The sequence below is a fragment of the Moschus berezovskii genome, chromosome 1 (genome assembly GCF_049115385.1).
Source record: "Moschus berezovskii isolate FMDL1 chromosome 1, NW_MosBer_1.0, whole genome shotgun sequence".
NCBI lineage: Eukaryota > Metazoa > Chordata > Mammalia > Artiodactyla > Moschidae > Moschus > Moschus berezovskii.
Genome location: NC_142460.1, coordinates 89,378,816 through 89,397,372, shown reverse-complemented (window position 1 = coordinate 89,397,372; position 18,557 = coordinate 89,378,816). Strand labels below are relative to the sequence as shown.

The following is an 18,557-nucleotide window of genomic DNA, read 5'->3' as shown; positions in this document are numbered from 1 at the left end:
CCCAAACGTGGCTAGATAAATGGCTTAGCACAGTGTTGTAATAACTGCAAGGACAGTGTAGAAATGACTGCTGCACCATGTGCCCCATAGAGCCATCTTGGCAGAGAGGCACATCTCACTCAAGGATCCTGATGGCCTGAGGGCTACACGCGAAGGCCTGCTGACCACCGCTAACTCTTCCCTTCTCTCTTTTTTATGTGGTATTTCCTTTCAGAATTGGAGAAGGAAATGGCAACCCACTGCAGTATTCTTGCCTTGGAAATCCCATAACAGAGGAGCCTGGTGGGCTACAATCCATGGGGTCACAAGGGTCGGACACAACAGTGGGAGAAATTGCACGTTAGTCTTTGTGAGTCTCCCTCCAACTGGAATGTAAACTAGAACAGTGTCTGTAGTAGATGTCTGTTAAAGAATGAATGAATTTGCACAGAGGTAAACAGCAGGTAAATGGCAGTGTGAATCCAGCACTTTTTTCTTTGACCATTACTTTTTTGTTTGACCCTTAAGCTCATGAAATGTGTAAGGAATTATTATATAGTCAGAGACTCCCCATCTGCATGTATTGTTATCAACATGCATGGCAAAGACTTAGAGTAAACAAAGGTGGTGGAGAGACGGGCCTTCCCCCCCGGAAAGGATTTCCTTGCTGTGCACTTTGAAGCTACTTGTTTCTTAGCACCTTTGGCTAGCAATGTACAAGGATCCTGCTCTAGCCCTTATGCTCTGGGAGGCCTGAGAGACACACATGAAACCAGGGTCCATCTGAGGACCGGGAGAATTGAAAAGCCCTACATGTGTGGGCTGAGGCCTGGGAAGCGTCCCTATCCCAGGACAGGGAGACATCCTCAGGTTAAATCCTCCACAAATGGCCACATGTGGATTACGACATGGTTGTTTTCGGAAAGGGGTTATCTGGGGAGAGTTAATTTTGGATTTTGCTTTACATTTATTTTTAAAGTGGAATATTTCTCCGGCATTGGTGACAATGTCCTAGAAAAGCCAGTTAGTCACCACATCTGACATCTTCCCTGTGTCAAGTGTCTGCTGCCCCTGCTTCTTTCCCACCTGACGACTGTGGGGCTGATTTACATTGTCTCCCTCATGGGAGCTTTCACTGGCAAAAGATCTATAGGGAAGCACTGTTGGACCTAACCAGGCTCACCCTCTGCTCTGTCCTGCGTGTCGGGAACGGGCCCTGCTGCTGCTCTTTGCCTCTCCTCGCAGGGGGCGATGGCAGCCAGGCCTCTCCCTGTCTCATACAGATTTGTGAGACTGGTTCCGTCTGCATTCTCCAGTGGTATTTTCCCTTCTTTCATTCTGCACAGTCTGCTAGTAGTTAAAGGAAAATCACCCGAAGCCTGGATTTAAAGAACAGAGCTGGTTTCTCTTAAGGGAATGGACAACGAGACAAGCCCCACCCCATTTCCCTGAGGGTCATCTGTGGTTCCGCTGTGGAGCAGGAGGAGGGTCTCAGGGCAGCCGCTAGAGCCTCTGTGCTGTGAGGGGTGCGGGGAGTGTGGGGGGAGAAGGAGGAGACACTGGAGAGGTGCTGAGAGGTGGGGAGAAGGGCCGAGCCTGGCTCTGGAGTGATGGGCGAGGCATTCCCCACTGGATCTTCACACCTCTAGTTGTAATTCATCTAAGAGGGTCGGGAGGAGGAGGCAGTGGCTGTGGGCAGGTGAGCTCAGAGGACCTGTTGCAGTGGAGTGTGGTGTGGAGCAGGGCCTTCTCTTCCCCAGTGAAGGTGCCGAGGCTCAGAGCCTTGGGTTTCAGAAGCCAAGAAGCTACTGGACTGGCCACACCCGGGTGTCACATGCTTCCCTGACTTCTCCCACTTGTTCCAGCCCCATGGTGCAGCACTGCCCTTCCAGGGAATGGGTATCAGATGTTTGTGTGACCCCTGACCTCTCCAGGCCCCTAGAGTGGAAAGCCTGGGGGAGCTATCTGACTGGTCAGTGGGAGTAGATGGGGCCAGGTGCCTGGGCTTCTACGTCAAGGAAGAGAGGACTTTATGATCTGCCTCCATCCAGGGCTGGGGAGAGGCTGAGCACAGGTACTCCTTGGGGAGGGGGCACTGCTCCTTCCTCCTTTGCTCCAGGGACCACTCTGGATTTGGAGGTGTCCTGATAGCCTGCCTGGTCGAGGGTGCGCTGTCCTTTGGGAACAGCGTTTCTGTTTCTTTTCCATTCACCAGCCTTTGCTGCTGTCCTGATCAACTCCTGGGACCCTGGGCATGGGGAGGAACGAGGGGACTTTGTCCTTCCCCTGGGGGCATGTTCAGTCTGATGGAAATTTTGCCTTTCTGAGATGCTCAACTTAAAGATAGGACAACACTACTAATTCCTTCCACATATCATGCACTTACTGTGTGCCAGGCAGCGCTGAGCCCTGTAACTCATTTGACCGTCGTAATCTCCGTTTAGATGGGTTTTTAAAAAGAGAATATTCTATAGATGAAGAAATTGAGGCCCAGAGAAGGTTAGTGGCTCATGTGATGTTGTGTGTTCGGAGAGTGATACAGCAGGCTCCAGAGCTCATGCTCTCAGCCAGGACATCGGCAGCTCCCACACTGGTGTGTGCAGGAATTCCCAACGAAGTCAAGGAGTCCTGGGCTCCTTGTCAAGAGAGGCTGATGCAGTAAGTCTAAGGGAGCCCCTGGAATCTGCATCTCAAGTCGGCACCCTAAAAGTTGAGCCTGGCGCCCCAGAAGCACAGTTCCACCCCACAGTGCCTCCCCCAGTGGAGAACGGATTCAGCTGACAGGGTCTCCCTTCCCTGAAATGATAAGGGCTGGTGAGGGGGAGGCATCTGGCTCCCACAGAAACAGAGGTTTCTGGGTCGACTTCCCCAGGATGTAGCTGGGAAAGGCAGTGAGACAGTTAGACTGAGGTAAGGAGGGCCCTTTCTGCTGGGCCTGTGCTGGTCTCAGGGGACAGAGGTGAGGGGACTTTTAGAAGAGGTGAGGGAGGGACTCTAACCCGGAGGATGAGAGCTGAGCGTATGTCAACCGCCAGAGACAGGAGCAGTTCACAAAGGGATTCTCAGGTGACTGGAGGGCCGCCAGCTGTGACTCTGTAGGCACAGAGGTCTTGACCAGGAGACATCTGCCTCTGCCTTAGTTTCCTCATCTGGACCACACAGATCAGACATTCCCTGAAGGTCCGTCCAGTGAGTATACTAACAGGGGCGTGTGTGTGTGTGCTAAGTCGCTTCAGTCGTGTCCTACTCTGCCACCCTATGGACAATAGCCCACCAGACTCCTCTCTCCATGGGATTCTCCAGGCAAGAATGCTGGAGTGGGTTGCCGTGCCCTCCTCCAAGGGATCTTCCCAACCCAAGGATCAAACCCGAGTCTCTTGCATTGGCAGGCAGATTCTTTACCACTAGCACCACCTGGGAAGTCCTATTAATAGGGGCACTGGGACCAAAAAAGAAAGAATGCAATGGTGACAAAAATGATACAACCCTGGGGGTACTGAGAGTCACACAGCCAGATGGTGTGTGGTCCTCATGGGTCCTTGTCCTTTGATTGTCCTGGTCAGTGTCCCTCCAGTTCCTTGAACTCAATACATCCCCAAACAAAATTCATCGTCTTCCCTAAATTGACATATAAAATAAATGGACTTTATTTTTATCACATCAGTTCTCTCTCTGCCTAGGTACTGGTGTTAGATGTTTGTGGGACTGAGTTATTTAACAGATGTCTACCATGTATTTGGCACTGGAAAACCAACATGAACAAGGTGCAGACTGTGCCCTCCAGGGCAGAGCCTGTGCGTTGTGCCTCCTCTATGCCCGACTCTGTTCTAAGTGCTGTGTGTTTGTTCTGTTAACTCATTTAAGCCCCACAACAGCCCCAGGAGGTGAGCACTGCTGTGGTCACCCCCATTTTGCAGATGAGGACACTGAGACTGACATGTTAGGTAACTGGCCCAAGCTCACACAATGAACTGGGCAGCCTGGCTCCAAGTCCGGGCTCTGACCTCCCAAGCGCAGTGGACAGATGGGCACTCACACCTGCTGGGAGCCGCATGATGCCTGCAGTTTTCGCAGCAGAGACAAAGCGTGCAGCCTGTAGCAGGCAGGGAAAGAGGTATGTGGCAAAGGTAGGTTGGACTACATTGAGAAACCTATAGATTTCTGGACCAAGGCAGTTGTGTTTTCTGAGACAGTGGGCATCTCTAGGTTTTCATGCAAGACAGTGAGTGGACATGGCCCCATCTGTATTTGGAAAGGTGTCTCTAGTGTGTGGAGCTGGAGGGAGCAGCCTCCAGGGGGAGGGAGAGGCGGTGCTGAGTGCAGAGGCTACTGCCCACGTCTAGGGAGGCTGGAGAAGGCCTGGCAGGGGCCTGAGTGGGGTGGGGATGGGGTTCAGGGCCTTCAACACGAAGGGGAGGGTCACAGGGAGCACCTGGGTGTTTTCCCATTGATTTCTCCTTGCCTTGGTTATCAGTGGTGCCAAACCCACTCCCTTGTGCTCCCTCATAGACCAGCTCCCCAGCCTCTGGGAACCAGATAGCGTCTCTTTCCCAGGGGACCTGGGGTGGATCCTGAGGGCTCTCTTTCTTATCTTTTCTTGGGATTTAAATATCCCGTGTCAGGGACTTCCCTGGTGGTCCAGTGGCTAAGACTCTGCACTCCCAATGCAAAGGGCCCAGGTTCGATCCTGGGTCAGCGAACTGGATCACGCATGCTGCAACTGAATTCACAGGCCACAACTGAGAGTTTGCATGCTGCAACTACAAATCCCACATGCCATGACAAAGATCAAAGATCCCGTGTGCTGCAGTTAAGACCCGGGGCAGTCGAATAAATAAATAAACATCTCGTGTCAGCCTTCTCTCCTTAAATTCCCAGGACTCTGCCTTTATTTTGGTGTTAAGCACCCAACATTTGACCTCTTAGCTCCTCCTTCCTCTAGAACCCAGGAACCCCCAGCCCAACCAGCTCCTGGTGCCCAGAGATCACAAGCCTCTGAGCACTTCATCCCTTTCTGGGCCCCTGGGACCCTGGCCACCCTGATCCCCAGCAGAGCTCCTTGTGCTCCTGCGGGCCCAAGATGCCACCCTTGGACATAGTGTCCCTCCGGGGGCCACTTGACAAAATGCATATTTACAGAGGATCTTGTTCATTACTTGTCCACTCCCCTTCCCCTTTTAGAATATCAGCCTCCCCAGGCAGGGACTCCTTGTGCTCATGGCTGTGTTCCCTGTGCCGACATGGTTCAAATCCCGGCTCTTCCATGTCCCAACTGTTTCTCCTTGGCAGGCTCGTTGCCTTTTCTAAGCCTCAGTGTATTCCACAGAATGGGATAGAATGAGAATTGCTGCCCCTGAAGGTTGCACTGAACATTCTGTGTGATGATGTATGCAAAGCCCTTAGCAGAGGGACTGCCAAGAGACACATCCTCCATAAATGACCTGGGATCTGTCCTGGCTGCACTCAAGCTTTTAGATTCCCACACATTATAGGACAGCCTCGTATTTCTTTTGAAGTCCTTTGTGTTTGGACCGTGGTAAAGAGGGTAGGAGAAAACTGCGTTACCAAAGTCCCCAAAGAAAGCCGAGTGGAAGCAGGACTAGGTCTTGGGTCATGGGTTTTCCCTGCACCCTGCCCCATCCTTATTCTGGGTGCTGACCACCAAGTGACCAGCATAGACCCGTCCCAAGTGAGGCAGCCTCGAGCACTGACTGGGACCAGCCTGGGAGCTGGAGCCAGGACTTTCCTGAGGGAGTATGAGTTGGCGGAGGGGCGGTGTGGGTGGAGTGAACCAGGTCTCCCTGAATTTGGGGGTATCTATAGCTGAGGGAGGAGCTTTCCAGGTGGTGCTAGCGGTAAAGAGCCCACCTCCCAGTGCAGCAGACATAGGAGACGTGAGTTCAATTCCTGGATCAGGACGGTCCCCTGGAGAAGGGCATGGCAACCCACTCCAATCTTCTTGCCTGGGGAATCTCATGGATAGAGGAGCCTGGTGGGCTACAGCCCATGGGGGTCACAAAGAGTCAGACACGACTGAGGGACTTAGCACGCACGCATACGCGTGGCTGAGGGAGACTGCAGGGCTGCGACCAGGAGCCCATGGGGGTCACAAAGAGTCAGACACGACTGAGGGACTTAGCATGCACGCATACGTGTGGCTGAGGGAGACTGCAGGGCTGCGACCAGCAGCCCATGGGGGTCACAAAGAGTCAGACACGACTGAGGGACTTAGCACGCACGCATACGCGTGGCTGAGGGAGACTGCAGGGATGCGACCAGCAGCCTGTCTAGAGAGGCCAGTAAATAAACTTGAGGATGATTCTCAAAGGGTTAGAACCACTAGCAAAGAGAACGGGCAACCATCTGCTTCTCCCAGATGTGCTTCCTTCTATAACTTGGTAAGACATGCACACCTGCTCCAGAAGACAAAAGGACCCATGGGCCACCAGAGGCTTCAGGGTGGAGAACACTCAGAGCCTGAGAGAAATCAGTCGAGATGCTGGAGGGATCCAGCCAAGGTCAAGTGACAACCAGGACATCTAGTCCAATCCCTCACCCCCAAGTGAGTGTCTAGGTGGGGCAGGGCCCATGCCCAGGGTGAGAGTATGTGATGATGTCCAGAACTTCCCCCAGCTGGTTGGACCTTTGGGGCTGCACCGGGGCGGGCCAGCTGGGTGGACTGTTGCAGGATGGCTGGGCAGCAGCCTGCCGACTTCCTGCCGGTCCATAACCTTGTGTGCCCCTGCCTGGGTCCCTTCTCTCCAGGGCTGTTACCCTCACACTGAGTGAGGGGGCCTCTGTGCCTGGGCTTCACTTAGGATGTGTACGGAGAGACTATGCCAGAGCCAGAAACCACAGCAGCCCTGGACCCTGGCTAATGGAGGCGGTCTTGAAATGGACGTTTTTTCTTTTTGGCTAAATTAACATTTGGCATTTCAGGGTGCTGGCCCCACGCCCGGCCACTCTGGCCTTCTGCCTGTCAGCTCCTTTGAGGCTATTTTTGCCATTCACTTATTTATTAACTATTATTGCTCCCCAGGACAGATGGGTGTGTGCACTCGCACACACATACACACACACACACACACACGCCCTCTCTCTCTCACACACACAAACACACACACATACTCTTCAACCCAGAGCCTGCTGGAAAAACCATCCTGCACCCACCAGGCTGAGCATGGAAGCAAAGGGGGGAAATGATGGTCTGCCTGAGTCAGGGTGCAGGAAGGACTGTGGGGTGATGGGAACCAGTGGCCACCCCACGCTCATCACTCCCCAGAAACACCTCCACTCCCAAAGCATCTCTGTTCCTGTTCTCTCGCCCGCAGGGGTGTTCGGCCCTGGGAAGGGGCCCTGTGTGTGAGAATGCTATGGGTCCTGCTTGAGCCATCTTTCCAGAGAAACCAGCAGGAAGACCTGGGAGATCTAAGGGCCCCTTGCTAGGGTGCAGGAGGGCCCGGCTTCCTTCCTACCGAAGGCCTGCTCCTCTGTCCTGTCCCACCAAACCCTCACCTTCGAGAGGAGGGGAACTTGGCTTCTGCCTTCAGAGAGCTCCCAGCCTGCTGGGGACAAACCTGGGCTCTGGTCATCAGATGAACAGGCCCCACTGAGAGCATGGAGCATCAGGAGGAACAGGTCCCACCTGAGGGGCAGTGTGAACTTGGCCCTGAGCATCATTCTGTCCCTCTGAGAGCAGGTTGTTAGCAGAGCAGGTGCCAGCCCTGCCAGCGACATAGACCTGCGTGCAGGGCACTGTGTGTGGTACAAGGGTGAGCAGTGTGAGATGATCCCCACATTTACATCCAGGCCCTGTGCCTCAGGGAAGCTCACCTGCTCTGAGGCTGGGGCCCTAGCTGTGCTCCTGGAGCTCCCTAGGCCCAGCATGGCACCAATGGGAGAAGAGAATGAGCAGCAGGGGCCCTCCTGCTTCTAGAGGCTGCCTGGGGCCTTTCCCGGGCCTTGGTTTGCACCTGTGAGAATTGGGAATGCTGCTTCTGCCGCCTCCAAGGCAGGGAGCAAGGGACTCAGGGGCTGGAGTGGTGGCAACCAGGCCTGAGTCCCAGGATAGCTCCCTCTTTCTCCCATTCAGCTGGTCAACCCCACCCTACCCTCCTTAGGGCGTGTGCCATCTACTTTCCTCATTCCCTCAGGAAGTCACCACTCTCCTGGGACTAGAGGCTTGCTGCATAGGGACCACAACTGCTGGGCTTTGTCCCGGGGGCTTTTCTGCTGTGGGACTCAGTGCCGGCCCTTTCCAGACTCGGGGAACTCCTTGTGGGCAAGGGGCCCCTTCCATCAGACTGAGAGTGAGGGCAGAGACTTGAGTCTGCCCCACCAGACTGGGAGCCCCCCGAGGGCGGAAGGTGCTACCACCTCCTTCAGACTGGGAGCTCCCTGAGGATGGGGTCAGGACCCAGCTGGTCCTGGGTGCCTGGAAAGCTTGAAAAGAGGGTAGAATGCTGGGGGCCCCAAGGCTGTTGCTGGGGACGTGGAAGAAGAGAAACTTCCCAACTCCCTACAGGAAGTCCGAACCAAGAAATGCTTAATCAGGAGCCTCCCTCCACTTCCCCTTCTCTCCAGGGGTGGGGTAGGGATGGGTTTTATAGCTGGGGTGGGGGTGGGCAGGATTTCACAAGCCCAAGAGCCAGTTGAGCCCTACAGGTCTGTGCTAATAAGCTCATGGAGTGAGCCCGGGTGGCAGGTGAGGGTGTGGGACAGGTGGGCACTCAGGGAGGGCTGGGCTGGGGCCCCTGGTGGTCTCAAGACTAAGTGTCCTATTGAACTGTTGCCTTGTGTGACCCGCTCCTGAGCCAAGGGCCAGTGCAACCCTGGTAACTGGCCTGTGCCCTCCCTCTGAGGAGCAGGGAAGTGTCATCTCCTGTCTTGGAGGTCAGAGCTGATGTTTCTCCCCGGGAGGCATGGTTGGGGAGTCCTGTCTGGTCTGTGCGTCCAGACTGTGCTGGCCCCTGACAGACTGTGGTGTATCTGTCCTTCTCCCTTGCTTGAGAGGGACCGTCTCATTAATTGGTGTGTTCACCTCTCTCCCGGACTCAACCCTTGGACTCTTCTGGAGTGCGATGACTTTTCAGGGTTCCCAGCAGCCCAAGGAGGGGGACCCAGCCTGCTGTTGGCGGGCCCCACCTGGAAGCCATTGTCACAAGGTCTGCAAAGAGGTGGGCCCTCCTGGGTGGCTCTTCCTCCTACCTGTGTACAGGTTACCCTGGATGAGTGGCCACCGCTGTCTGACCCTTAGTGTCTCCATGTGACCACCTGAGGCTGTTGCTCTCCACGGCACAGTGCTGTGCACTGATCTGTATAAAACACCCTGCCCTTCCCCACTGCCCCTGGACATGCCACGGGCAGACTGGGAGAGGAGGTGAGTCAACGAGCTGTCCAGCTCCTCCGGCCGCCCTGCCGCCCTGACTTTTCCACGGTCTTGCGTACTTTAACTTCTGGCCGCATCTAAATCGAGGCCCAGCTCTGGTGCCACTTTGCTGAGAGAAGTTAGAGAGAGTGTGGCCGAATTAGGAGCTGAACAAAACACTTCGAGGGCCCCTTTCTGCCAGGGAGGAAGCTGGCAGTCCCAAGCCTGCGTGGTTTGCTGCTTCCCAGTAAAGACTACAGTAATATGAGCTAATGTCTGTGCTGTCCCCGGGATAGCCAGGGAAGGAACCCGGAGTAATGTAATTAGTACAGCAGTAATAATAACAGCAACAACATCGACGAGCCCGCAGAGTTAGAGAGAAGGCTGAGACGCGAAGACCTGGCTCCAGGCCAGGGCTGTGGTGAGTGTACCAGGGATGGTGTACCAGGATGCTTGAAGGCAGCAGATTTCAGGTTTTCCTGCTCAGCTCCCTCACCCACAGCTTCCCCCTGTTAAATAAAAAGCCTTCAGGACAAACCATTGAAGTCCCTTCCACTACAGCACAGTGTGGTCTTGTGCCCTTCTAAGGGGCAGATGGCGAGGTCCCAGAAAGGGAGGCAGTGGGCTCCATTGTTTCATGGGTCCCTGGCCCCCTGTTCTTCACACCCACGCAGAACTCCCACCTCTGCACGGCCCCCACTGCAGGCCTGTCCGCTCTGTTGAGTGGCAACTTGAGCCCAGGGGCAGGGGGCAACTGCCCTGGGAGAACTCCCTCCATGGCTCAGTCTGATTTCCAGAGTGGACCACACCCAAGTTCTGGACTCAGAACAAGGTGTCATAGTGAGGTGGTACCTGTGTCACCCAGAACTGCTGCAGTGCTCACATTGTATGAGACAGTTACTATCGTGCAACGGCTGGGGACCACCTGCGTCAGAATCCTGGCTTTGTCATGCATTAACTCTGTGACCTTGGGGAAGTTCCCCAACCTCTCTGGGCCTCAGCTTTCTCATCAGGAAGTAGAGATAATAAGACTTAATTTCATGCTTATAGTGGTATGTGGTACATGGAGATACATGTTCATCTCTAGCACTCAGCAAAGCAGATGCTTAATAAACATTTGTTGCCCGAATGAAAGGACAGTGCTTAGTAGTGTAGCAATGTTAGTTGCTCGGTTGTGTCCGACTCTTTGTGACCCCATGGACTGTAGCCCACCAGGTTCCTCTGGCCATGGGATTCTCCAGGCAAGAATACTGGAATGGGTTGCATTTCCTTCTTCAGGGGATCTTCCCAACCCAGGGATCGAACCTGGGTCTCCTGGGTTTCCTGCTTGAATTGCAGGCAGATTCTTGACTGTCTGAGCTACAGGGAAGTCCAAGTGCATATATTTGTTCAGTTAGGGGGTGGCAGGGACAAGGGCTTAAGGAAGTGTCCTCTCTGGGGACCAGAGGACCTGGTTCTGGCTGGCTTGGCCATCAAGCAGTGGTTTCTTTCACTACCGGGAGGGGAGCCTGAGAAGAGGACTGAGGAAGAGAGGTTACATTGTTGCAACTGCTTTTCTTCCCTGGTAAGGCAGACCCTTGCAGCCTTTTCCTGCCTCCTGGCCCAGATTGTGCATGGTGGGTTAAGGAGGGAGGAGGGAACCTGTGCCTTTGGAAATGCTAGGCAACCAAGGGCACTTGAGCAGACAGGTATGCTCATTGGGTCACATGGAACCACTGTGTGCTTTTAGGGTTCGTGTCTCCAAGGAAAAGTCAGTTTGGGCTGCCCCAACAAAATGCCACAGACTTGGTTTAAACAAGGCATCTTTTTTCTCACAGTTCTAGAGGCTGGAAGTCCAAGATCAAGAAGCCAGCAGATTTGGTTTCTGGTGAAAACAGTTTTCCTGGCTTGCAGACAGCTGCCTTGCTGCTGGGTTCTCACATCTGTTTACGTATGAGCTTGGAGCGGGAGAGGGTCTCACCCATCTTTTCCTCTAGCTATAAGGGCACCAGCCCTACTGGATGAGGGCCACACCTTTATGACCTCATTTAATATTAGATACTGCCCTAAGACCCCATCTCCAAGAACAGTCACACTGTGGGCCGGGGGGAACCTGTCAATTTGGGGGAACCTAACTCAGTCCATAACAGAGAGGGTTTGCATCTTCCTCAGCGTCAGATGCCCTGTCTATGGGTGTGAAAGACCTAATTGGTAGGAAATTTACTCAAATCTCAAAGTCTCTACAGGTTTCTGTGAGAGAGTAGTCACGTACTGCCGTTTACCTCAGATGAGGGGGCAGAGTCCGAGAGCCCCTCATCCTTTGAGCTCCCTCCCCTCCTTCCCAAACAGATCAGGGTCAGGGAGGTCCCTTGGGAGGCTGGCTTCTCTGTAGGGAAGCCTGGTGTCTTCCCCAGCCCAACTGGAAAGAATACCCTGATGATAAAAGTTCCAGAGAAGAAGGTTCTTGAGAGCTTGTTTGGAGGTTCTAGCAGGGAAGGCCAGCTACTTATACATCCTTGACTGAAGACCAGTTCTCCTCTGTTGGGGATGGTTGTCCTCTTCGACCGAGCGGGCAGCTTCAGGAGGGACACACATGGAGTGGTGAGGGAGGAAGGGGACACTAGCCTAGCCAGCCAGATCAGCCGAATCAACCCCGGCGGTCAACAGGGTGACAGATGTCTCAACCAGATTGCCCTCACATCCGAGGAGGAGATTCTTGCCATTGGCCCTTTGGAGGAAGAGGCTGGAAGTGAGTCCTAAGGAACAAAGTCTCAGAGAGCTGTTGAGGGGGAAGTGACCTGACCAGGAAGACAGCGGGTCCCGGACAGCACCAGCCTCTGCGGGAAACAGCTTCATCACTTCTGGTCCCCCTGCACCGTCTTCTCCTTCCTCCTGTCCCTCCGGTTCCTTTTCCCCGAGCCCTCCCTGAGCACCTCACCTGGGTCCTGCATTATAACTTCCTGCCCCTGGGTGGGGCCTTTGTCTCAGATTTTTAAATATGAACCGTGGCAAAGTAGAGAGAATAACCATGAGTTTCCATAGACCCATCGTTCAGATTCAACGATTGGCATGATTTTTCCCACATTTATTCCCCCCTCTTGCAAATTAAATTTGCCTGTTAAAGCAAATTCCAGCCATCATGTGCATATAACCTGTATGTGCTTAGTATTTTTAGAAAAAAAAAAAAAGTGCGTCTGAGTTTTTTATTTCTGCCTCTCTGTGCTGTCCCAGGTCAGTTGGCAGTGTCCTCACCACTCAGTTTCTTTGCTGTGAATTTTTCCCAAGGGTGTGGTGTCAGGTAAAATAAAGGAGAACTTAAAAAGAACAACAGAGTAGTAAGAAGGTGTGCCAGACTGAACCGGAGGCCTGGGTTTTGTAATTAAGCTGCGTTCTCCCTGGTTGGAGCTCCTCCCGAAGGCCACAGAGGCGCTGTGGGATGTACCTCCCCACCTCTCTGGTCGCAGGAAAAGTAATCATTTTCTAAATGGTCCTGCAGATACTGGAAAGAGGTTCGTTAGTCCTCCCGGGGCTGCCATCACCTCTGGGAGGACAAGTGGCCCAGCTCAGCGAGAATCTGGGTCGCTTTATCTTATACCATGAGGATCTCCCCAGGGTTCTGGTAAGAAGTAGCCCGACCAGCGAGACCCCAGGCAGGCTGGCACGTGGCCTGGAGGTGCGCTGGTGGGCGGCGGGGCCAGGGAGAGGCGGCTTCAGGCTCTGTCCAGGGCTGGTTTCGCCCTGTCCCCTGGTCCCTGGCTGAGTCAAAGGAAGTTTAATGGTTGCGTCTCATTCCTCTCTAACAAATGAATTTCTCTCCCTCTCTTGGCAACCAAGCCATGTTTACAGAAAACATCAGAGTCTAGAATAAACAGTTCCTGTCAGACCCAAGGGCCAATGGGGACCATGGGAGGACCTGTGGGTCTCCTCCTTGGTGACTGTGAGGGGGCTGCAGGACCCGCCGTGGCTCACCCCTCGGCTCCTCTCTCTGGGGGGTCCCAGAGGCTGGTGTCATGGAAGCTTTGGAGTTAGACAGTCCCACATTCAAATCCTGCTTCCTGCCTTGGTTACCCCTGGGACCTTGGACTGGCTACCTGTCCTTTTAGAGCCTGTTTCCTCATTTGTAAATCCTCAGAAAGGTTGCTTTAAAGATGAGTTGTCAAGTCAAACCCCTACCTAGTTCAGAACTGGTCTTCCTCAAAAATGATGCTTTCTCTTCCCTCTGATCTGGAGCTCCCATGTCCCTCTGGCATTCCGTACTGGACACAGAAAATCCTTGGCGAAAAATGAAAATTATTGTTGGTACAGTCTCTGAGGAGCACTTCCCATACATTATCTCATTGGAGTGTCAGTGAAATAGGAGTTAATCATTCCTATTTTGCAGATACGAAAATTGAGGTTCAGAGAGTCTAAGAAAGTTGTACAAAGTTGCACAGTAAGTGTGGAGGTTGGACATGGATGTGACATAGGCTAGTGGGTGAAATTGCTGTAGAGTGGCCCAAGGGCTAGGATTGTCCACCCGGGAGCGGAAAAGGCTGGGGTGGAATGAGAAGTTGTTCAGGCCTTTGAAGTTTCAGTGTCCTCTCAAGACAGTCTTCACTAACTCTTCCTGGGTAGATCCTCTGGCAGTTTGTATACCTTTAGTAAGCAACATACTGTCTGGGCCACTTTTTTTTTTTTTTTTAAGATATTTTGGGGGCAAGGAATGTGGACCATTTTAAGTCTTTAATTTGTTACAATATTGTTTCTGTTTTATGCTTTGGCTTTTTGGCCCCAAGGTATGTGGGATCTAAATTCCCCCACTGGGATTGAGCTTGCACTCCTTGCATTGGAAGGTGAAGTCTTAATAACCACTAGACCACCAGGGAAGTCCCTGCCTGGACCACTTGTCAGTCTCCCTCCTTCTCTTCCTCTCTGTGTTTTGTTTTCTTTGAACCAGAGCCCACAGGGACCTTGGGGGTCACCTCCCCCAGCTCTGTCTGAAATTGAGTCTGTGGGCACAGAGGTGAAATGACCTGCCCAGGGGCACACATCTCTTGCAGAAGGTGCTAGTGGTAAAGAACCTGCTTGCCAATGCAGGAGACACCAGCAATGTGGCTTCAGTCCCTGGGTTGGGAAGATCCCCTGGAGTAGGAAATAGCAACCCATTCCACTGTTCTTGCCTGGAAAATTCCATGGAGAGAGGAGCCTGGTAGGCTATATAGTCTGTGGGGTCACACAGTCCCCAGTGGGACTGGGACGTGACTCCCAGGCCTTGGTTTTAGCTGCTTATACGCTCCTTTGGGCAGATCCCGGGTTTCTGTCTCATGCACCCAGTACAATCATGTTTAATAAATACTGATTGAGCAAATCAAAGGGGAAGGGAACTGCTTTCTGTGTTCTTTCTGAGGTGAAAGAGATGATGCCTCAAGTTGCAGCCAGAGGCATTTAGGTTAGACTGACAGTGAGCTCAGGCATGTCTGTTTCCGGTGGTGGCCCTGCTGTTTGCATCTCTGGAGGCTGTGGATTCAGTGGCCTCCTCTGCTGAGAGCCACACCAATTTGGGGTTTGTTAGGTGGAATTTGAGGCAGGTCTGGATACAGAGTTGATTCTTGATCTGATCTCCCAACTTCAGCCCTCAAGCTTCTGAGCAGAGGCCCTCCCCATGTGCATTTTTCTTGGGTTCTGTTCCACAAATTCTATCTGGGAGGGAGAGTCTCTCTCCCTCCTTGGACGGTGATCAGAGGCCTCCCAGGCACAGACAACCTTGCTCGGGCCCCAGCCCACCCATGGGCCTGAGCTCATGGCTCTGGGATCTCATCAGGGACGGGAAGTGCTCCTGCTGCCTGAGATTAGGGTTCAGGGAAATGTGACGTGTCTTAGGCATGCTCAGCGCCTGCCTTTGGAAAGGTCACTGCTTAAGAAAACAGCCAGGTCCTGGGTTTGGCCCATCTGCTGGGAAGCAGGGTCCACAGTGCCTCTCCCATAAGCCAGCAGCACTTCTCAGATGAAACGGGAAAACAGAACAGGCAAGAGAGGCTCATTGTCTCCTGGACCAGCCCATGTCGTGAAGTCTGCTGACACTGAGGACGTATGTTGCTGGGGGCACCGTGACTTCTCATGAATCTGGGTTTAACCAGGAGATGGAGTCCATGGCTGAGCTCTGATGTTCACTCTGGAGCTGTTCTGGGCGTCTGTACCTGGCGAGTGATGGTCCCCAGCCTTTGTGATGGGCATGTTCGTGGATGGGGCTATTTAGGGCACTCGTTGGCTGAGCATGTGACCGTGACTGCCCTTTTTTGTTTGTTTGTTTTGTTTTTAGCCCAAGGAAGGATCCAGATGTTTCTAGTTCTCCAGCTGTTTTCTGTGGTAAAGCTGATGACCAGAGATAGAAAATGAAGGATGTTGCGGGTGGGGGTCGGTGGTCCTAGAGCCTTCCACATAACATAACCAGCCGATAATTTGTCTTCCCTGTGGGGGCTCAGTGTCCCTTTTCTCTGGACCCCCGCCTTTGCCTGACGGTCCAGCATGATCCCCACTTAGGTTTGTGTTTTTACCTTCTCTCAGGGCTCTCTGCCACTGGCTCTGGAACTGCCGTCTTCATGCCCTTAGCATGTCAGCCCAAGAACCATCCCTGGGGCCTTGGCCCCTTTGGGAATCACTCTTTAAGAAGTACCTGGATGTTGGGGAACATTGTGGTTGCATATTTGGCACTTATTTGGAGTAAGAGAGAGACACACGAGGACAGCCCCATGAGGTTTTTTCTGTCTCTCTGGTCCTGTCTCTCCCATCCCCCATTCCAAGGGCAGCCTGGTGGCAGGAATCTGAATTAAGAGTGCCCAGGCTGGGCCCAGTAGAGCCCATAGGGGAAGATGCTTTCTGCCCTCCATGACGTTCTCCTCTGGTCAGGAAGCCTCCCAGAGGTCTGGTCTCCTTTCCTTCCCTCCTGTTGTCTCTTCTGATCCTCCCCTATGTGAGGTGGAGGAAGATTTTTGTGAGTGGAGGCCTTGTTGGCACCTTGCAGAGAGGAGGGCAGTTGTCTTGAGCTCCTGGCTTGGTTTTCCGAAGCTCTGCTGGCTGTGTGGGGAGGGCGCACTCCAGAAGGTGGGAAGTTCTGTTTGGGTAGGTTTGGCAAGCGGGCCCACAGGCTGCAGGGATAGGAACTGGGCCATGTGTGGAGAAGGGTGATGAAGGCTGCAGCCGTCCACCTGGGACTCTGTTGTGCAACAACATGGACTGAAAGCCACGCATGGGCCCCCTCACCTGTATTGACATGTCAGCGCAGCTGTCCCTTTACGTTGAGCCCTTTGGGGGCAGGCTCAGCAGCCTGGGTCCCCAAGCTGAGCTAGCCTCAGAGTCTGAGCCCAGGAGCAGCTTTAACTCCCTCCCTTCTTTGCTTTTAGGACTTGGACTGAGTTCTGGGGGTGGAGCAGGTAATGCTGGGCTGGCCAGCTGTGATGCACCTCTGGCTGGTGGGTCTTCAGCCCAGGGATGGGGGTCAGGTGAGGAGAGAGGGTAGGCGCTGGCACCCTGTGCTGGGCTTAGGCCTTAGTCTCCTGTCCCCTCGGGGCTGGGTCAGTGTCTGTTGTCTCTGAATGTTTCTGTCTCAGGCTGGGAACTCTGAGGGCGTGGCCTCAGAATGTGATACCTTGCCCCTTCCCAGGTGCCCAGGACAGGGCCCCTAGCACAGTCACTTGACTGCTCGGATAGCGATGGGAGAAGGTTGGTCATCTGGCTGGCATCCACTTTCTCCCTGCTCGTTTAAGGCTCTGCTTTCTTTTCTGAACCTGGAAGAGTTCCATTCAATTTTCCAAACATCTGTTTTGCTTATTCAGCCTTCTGCGAGGGGACCCCATGATGGACATCAGGCTGTCCTCAAAGCCAGCGCTTATCACTGGGAGGCCCAGGCAGAATGCTGGGAGTGGGGCCACAAGACAGGAAAGAAGAGCTTTCTGACAAATAGATCCAGGAAGGTCATGAAGGTCAGGCTTGGTGACAAAAGGCATATTTGACAAATTGAGAATGTCTTTGTACTGCTGCTGGTTTGGAGGTGAACAGGAGCCAGAGTGGCCAGTGCTAAGGATTTGAGCTTTACCCAGTAGGTGACCATTAGCCACTGAAGGTGTTTGAATAAAGGATGGCTGATGGTGGTGTTGAGAGTAAGAGCTTCCGTTACTGAGCCTTTCCCATGTGTGCTTTGTGTTGTTTTGTGCTTTGATTTCATCCTCACTGCAGCCCTCTAAGGAGGGTATTGTTATTCTGGTTTTCCAGAAAACCGAATCTCAAAAGTCATCCATCTAGTAGGCAGTGGAAGTGTGATTCCCAAGCCAGATCAGGTGCAGGGTGTGGCCAAGGGCCTTGGAAAATGGGAGCCTGAGCTGACACCTCGGAGGTGAGGGTGGTCCCAGGCTGCTCCCTCCAGGAGAAGGAGGGGGAGAAGGGGAGGAGCACTCTTTCACAGGGCGGAGATGCCCTGGAAGGGAGTCTTTGTGAGCTGTTTCCTGGGGAGTTCTAGAAAGGAAACTCCCAGTCACCCTGCCGCCCTTAAGAGTGATGAGCTGTGTTCCCACCCCCGTCCCTCCCACCCTCCCTCGCTCCCACAGCCTCCCAGCTCTGGAGGGGGCCCTGGGGGTGGATGGGGGCTTCCCTCGGAGCTGATAGGATACCAGCCCTGGGCCCTGTGGGGAGAACAGAGGAAGGTCCCTGTGCCTCCTCCTGTGTGGGGACCTCGAGACGGTGGGGCCACTGTCCTGGGGAGCATAGGTCCTGAGGTGGGGGACTGGGTGTGGGAGGGGCTATGGAAAAAGCTGGGCGGCTGCAGCAGACAGATTTATGACGGCTGTCCCTTTAGGTGTTTGCTTTTCCCAAGCCAGTGGGCTGATGAAGAGAGGGAAAGGTAATCTATATCCAGGTGACAGATTAGTTCCTCTAAAGCCAGGAAACTTTCTCGGCTGGGGCCTGGGGGTTAGACGGGGCCAGGCTGGGAAAGGGTGTCTTTCTGGGGCAGTTTCTACATTGTTAAGGAAGGAGGTGCCGGGGAGCAGTGCTTTAACCGCCTGGAGGGCCTGCGGGGCTGGGTGTGTGGAGGGGCTCACCATGGAGTTTCCAGGGTGGGATGAGAATTCACTCTTCTAGCCCATTCCCAGATGCTGCTGCTGCTGTTGGTTTAGGGATCCCACTGTGAGAACTATGGTGCTAGACACACAAATGAGTTTATTATGACTCTTCACTCACCCCACTGTGCTCCTTGGACAAG

The 18,557-nt window shown here is 53.6% G+C and overlaps 1 protein-coding gene across 1 annotated transcript in view; it reads left to right on the top strand.

Moving 5' to 3' along the window:
- ADCY5 (adenylate cyclase 5) overlaps nucleotides 1–18,557 on the top strand; it is a 154,832-nt gene that overhangs the window by 14,521 nt on the left and 121,754 nt on the right. The window lies entirely within an intron of this gene.